The following is a 6,000-nucleotide window of genomic DNA, read 5'->3' as shown; positions in this document are numbered from 1 at the left end:
GACCCAGCCTGAGATTCGACTGCCATCTCTAACAGCTTCTTCCTTCTCTGCAATCTAGTTTCGACCATCCAACAGCTTCACCAAGTCACCTGCAATTAGAACCAACCCTTGTTCCACTTGTGTGAAACGGTTTCCTTCACCTGCAAGCACCTGTCACGAGCAACCCTACTCAACAGCTTCAAACCGAAGTCTTGTTCTCACTTGTCAAGTGTATACCGGCTTCAATGCTTCAACACCTGAACCTGTTCACAAGCTTCAACCTGTCACGAGCAAACCTTGCTCTGATACCAACTTCACTTCGGTGAAGTTGTGTAGCAGCTTCAACCTTCAATACCTTGAATCAGCTGCTCTGATACCAACTGTCACGCCCCTACACCTGCGGTAGTCTTCCAACCGCTTATAGCGAGGTGCGGCACCACCGAACGCTTTCTTTTCACCAATACTAACATTCATGGACTACGCCTACTTCCACATTAACATTACTTAGCTTGTGTTTCGCAACCAAGTAAACATACAATTATCCTTTATACTTAATGAAGCCCATACTCATTCATTATCCATAGCAATTATAACAAGAACATCAACAATTGCAACAAGTATAAAGGGGAGGGGCAACTCCCGAACAAGTCTGCCCGACAATATATTATAACCAGTCTTTCTTCAATAATACAATACAAGTAATGCTTGGCAAGCTCCAAGCCAATACTTAGTTTCTTTTACAAAACAGGCAACCAGCCTTTACAATACATGTGCACCTCTTGCACGAAGGGTGGTGCTCACCCGAGCCACCTAGATACCCTTACCAAGTCCTGCACAAATCTGCACATCCACCGCACCCCGGGCACACCTTGCCCACTCTTCGACCGACTCAAGATAACCTCCAAGTACACCTTTAAGTGGAGCGCATGAGATATGCGCAGCTCCCCTTATTTCTACGCACTTTAGTTTACCCCTTAACTCTTATGCGTAGAAGAGATGAGAGAATGTGATGATGAAATGAGCTCTAAGGCTCACACATATATATGCTTCTTAACTTAGTTTACATGGGGTGTGTAGCCCCCTGGCCGACCCCCAAACCATACACAACATGCCCACAAAGCCTCCTTTACAAGTCGGCTTGTAAGTCCCCTTAGCCATCGTATAAGTTTTGCCCAACACTTAGTCGCATTTCTAAGTGTCGCATGTCGTTTCTTCTTTTGTCGCATTTCAGCTCGTCGGAACGTCGCTTTGTCGTTTGCCTTCGCCCGCGCGCTCGCCCGTGCGCCCGCGCACCTGCCCGCGCGCCCTCGTGCACGACTTCATCGGCGCCCGTCGCACCCGCAACCAAAGGTCCTCACAATAACGATGCTTAGGGATAGGAATTTTGGACATCTAACTCGACCTACACCCTCCTGGCATAACAATGTTCAAATACAAAGACTCCATAGATCTCTTATGATATACACCCTTATAGCAGCACAAAGACTTTAGATATCTAATTTGATCTCCACCCTTATAGCATAAAATTACAAAGACTCCAGAGATCTAACCCAATCACCACCCTTCTCGAATAACAATATAGGTAATCCAGAGATCAAACCTGATCTCCACACTTCTCGCATAACGATACATGGACTCCAAAGATAAAACTCGATCTCCATCATTTTGGCATAACAATATAAGTACCAATTCCCAATAAAAGTTCAGTTAGAACTTTTGAGGGGAAAAATCTCATGAAACACAACACAGCGTGAGGGGGCAAAATTTGACCGATTATTCAAATGAATGTCATAGGGCATCCCGTTAATATTGAATTCATTTGACTTTTCAGTCCAAGATAAAACCCTGAGGTTTTACCAATGTCTTATTTAGGAATCGTTGGGCTCCCGACATGTTCCGTCACCCAAGTTGACTATCTTATCACCAAACTCATTAACTGCCTATCCACATAACATAGCAATTTTATCGTGTTTATTCATTTTCTTTGGCGATGATATGAAAACAATAATTGACTATTTGTTGTCTCCTGGAACTCTCTATCCATGGAGATTTCTTTAACCACACCAACGTCAGCTAAAGTAACAAACACCGCAATCTTCTCCCTGAGAAAAGAAATCAACTAGTTATTTCAAATCGGTGGCTCATCCAAACCTCCAGCATCCAAAATGGTCTACGCAATTTTAATATTTTACTCCAACACAACACAACGTGGCACAATATAATTAGCAGAGAATATGGACTACACTGCACATTACACAAATTTTGTATGACGATTCTGGTGCACAATTTCCACCAGATTTGAATCCAATGACATCTTTCATACATTATCAATTTGGTAGATGCACATTTAATGAAAGTCTACTCCTGGCACATTTGAAAGCAATAAATATTAACTAGCGAGATACGGGGAACGTTAAGTGTGTGTTTTACATTTTTGGGCGGAGAGATCATGAACGTTTAGAATGAACATATTTGCGTAAAATTAGAAGAAGCATTTTCCATACCCTGCAGCGCAGACCGACGACCCTATTGGTGATATGCTGAGATTCATTGAACTTCTTACAACTAACCAATCCCGGAGTTAGGCTGGAAATTTGTTGGTTGTATAGAGCATTGATTTGAATGTTCGAGTGCAGAAAAGATATTTCGATAAATATGCATTTGGTTTCCTTTGTTTAATTTAGAATTAAAAATATTTCAATTCATTTATGTGTTTTGATTTTAGTTGTGCAAGTACCGCAGATATGTTACAAAGTCGATTTCGGTGGGATCTCAGGAATAAAATATAACAAGCAAATCTGGTCAAGGATTAGATTTCACTCAGCATTGGAGAGTTTTTCCGGAGTTTGGATTATGGATCAGAAAAAGGCCAAAGAACACGGAATTCGAGCTGCAAAAATCCAAAGTTCCGTTCCACGAATCTCGCTGCCCTTGCTTGCATGCATGCAAACTGTCCAAAGTATTGATTCCCAATTTCCCTGGGAAGAGGAAAGCTGGCATCTTGGATCAGAAGAAAGCTCAGACAGTTTCTTTCTAGCTCAACACTTGGACACACTGAACTGCCCAGTACAACTGCATTATTTGAGGTAAAAACTAATCATCCGTTTAACTCTTCCAGTACTCAGAATAATAGTCTAAGTGATCGGCATAATAGTTAGAATGGCTGGAAATGACATGAAATTGCCGGTTAGCCGCAACCTTATAGCTGGTGAGGTTGCTTGCTTGGAGGTAGGTTTTTTTCCCAGTGATAGTATCAGTCCCAGTAAGTAGCACCACGAGGGAGACCGCAAAAGCAAAAGCAGCCAAGATGAGAAAGGCAGAGGCACTAATAGCACCCGTAGAGGCAACGGATAAAGCAAGGGCTGCAGCACCCACGCCTTTACTGAGCTCAGGTGAAGTTCTTGACTTTTCACCAGTTCCCCTGCCATAAAGCCTATGCCCCCTAGTGTAACGCCAAGACCACCGCGCTTCGCTCTAAGTATGCAGGAGTAGCTATCTCACAGGCCACGATTGTGAAGGCCCGAGCTGAGGAGGCAGAGATTCGTTGCTTGCTGTGCTTGAGTAAGCGTGTTTCTTTCTCTATGGTGGGTTGGTTCGATATTTGAGTGTGGATTGGATAGTGGTGAAGATGGGTGGTATACAGTGTTCAAATTTGAACACATCACAGCCCTTCCAAAGCCCTCTCTAGCACGTCAGAGAAGTGCTCAGTTAAATTTACGAGTTAAAAGAAAATTAAATTTTTATTTTTACAAGTTTATTTTTAAATTTAAATAATATTACAAAATGTCCTATGAACGGGTGGGTTGTCTATCCGCAGGAGACTTCAGAAAATTACAGTTATCTGACTAATGTAACACTCTAAAGTCTGCACGAGGTTCTGATAACACTAAAGAAAGTACAATGGGACGTAATGGAGGTTGTTCATGCATTCCCAGGCCATCAATCATAATGGCAGCACTTATAGAGTTGGCAGTGGTGATCTGAGATTTATGTTCGCATTCATTGATAATATTGCTTTTTTTTCACATTCATTAATAGCAGAGGAGTAGTTATCTATTGATATATGTGAACAAGGGGCAACTTTTGAAGGTATCGGAGATTCATAAGAAACAAATGACTGAGGTAGATTATTCTGAGCCTATGAATCTTGCCTGCATTGATCTTTCCAATCCCAACCTTACGGGGAGTGCAACACAAGTTTGCAAGGTATTTTTAACTCTCAGTTTTAATTTTCAACTTTCATTTCCCTGGCTTTTCATTTAGTTCATTGATTTAGGCAGAACCGATTAAAATTATTATGTATGGAATGTTTGATTGATCTTTATATAGTCATGTGTGGACTCTAGATTTTTTTTTATATCGTCCATCATGGCATCAATGAAGATTTTTTGGAAAAAGTCTTTGAGCAAAGTCAGTGGCTTTTTGCCGATTTTTTTTATATCGTCCATCATGGCATCAATGAAGATTTTTTGGACAAAGTCTTTGAGCAAAGTCAGTGGCTTTTTGCCCTTCTAGAGGAGGAAACGATGAAATTGTTGCGGAATGAGAACCATTGAGGTTACACTCTGTATCAAGCAGAATCTCTTAACCCTTCCATTCAACCCAAAGGTTTGATGTGGATTTGTGTCTCCTTATATTTACTTATGCTTGTAATTCTGCTCAACTCTCAAAAATCAATCCATTGAAGTATTTCACTTCGTAATTTTTCATATATTCCTTTTTCCAAGGGATTGGAAGGGGAGTTATGAAGCTTCTGAAGCTAGTGTCAATAAAAAAAATTGATTTCACGGTCCCAATAAATGGCCCTCAACAGGTATGCAGTTCATCATTTGAAATGATATTTTTCATACTTGTCCAGCGCTTAAAAATAGATTAAAGTGACAGTATTGACATTTTTACATCATAACCACATACATTTTCTGTGGTATCTCCATTTTCCTTCCTTAATTTGTAAAATTTTATTCTTTCTTGTCAACCCACCATTAACACAAGATTGTTCAATTATGATATTACCCCATTAGATAGTGATAACTACACTTAGTGATTCACGAACCTTTTTTTTCTCATCTTGTAAATAACTACTACCATCTACTTGATACATTAGGCATGGCGAGAGGCATCGGGTACTTGCACGAGGAATGTCTGCATTGGGTTCTTCACTATGACATAAAACCTCAAAACATCCTCCTGGACGAAAATATCATTCCTAAAGTACCAAACTTCAGGCTGGACAAGTTGTGGATAGAGAACGTACTTTCTGCTTCTCCACGATCAGAGGCACTAGAGGGTATCTAACGCCAGAGTGGATGAGAAATCTTCCCATTAGCAGACGTCTACAACTTCGACATCATTTTGCTAGAGATTGTGAGTGGGATAAATATTGTAATGTTAAGGCACCATATGATCATGGAGGGTGTCGGCAAATGTGTGGGCTATCAGTTCCTAGTGCCTGCAGCGGAGCAAATGAAGATGGGGATCAAATTGAGAGAGATGTTGGAACCGAGGCTTGAAGAGGATGTGGATTTAATGATAGATTGGGAAGAAGCAGAGAGAGTGGTAAAGACTACATTGTGACACATATAGTATGATATGGAATTGAGGTCTTCAATGGGGAGAGTTGTTGAGATGCTTCAAGGCACAATTCAATGCACAGTTGAAATACCCAACATATTCGAGGATGTCGAATATCTTCGAGTACTGATCATCCTACCGCTATGAAAACATATTCCATCCTACCTTTATGATGACATATTCATGACATTTGATGTTCAACATAAAGATCTTGAGATAGTATAATAAGGTCAATAGGGTTACTTACATTTTCCATGAGGACATCATTACTTTGAAAGTTTGATGTTTGACATGGAAATCTTGAGATAGTATAATAAGGTTGATAGGGTTCTTTCTTTAGGGTTTCTTTTTAGTGAACAAAGGTATATAGACAAACTAATCTCTTTATTAATTTAAATTCTTATTTTATAGTAATAAATGAATAAATTTTCATTTTATAGTAATAAATGA

This window comes from Pinus tabuliformis, chromosome 9, assembly GCF_031772625.1.
Source record: "Pinus tabuliformis cultivar Carrire ecotype Pingquan chromosome 9, CPIR1, whole genome shotgun sequence".
Lineage (NCBI taxonomy): Eukaryota > Viridiplantae > Streptophyta > Pinopsida > Pinales > Pinaceae > Pinus > Pinus tabuliformis.
Note: the sequence above shows the minus strand (reverse complement) of the source record.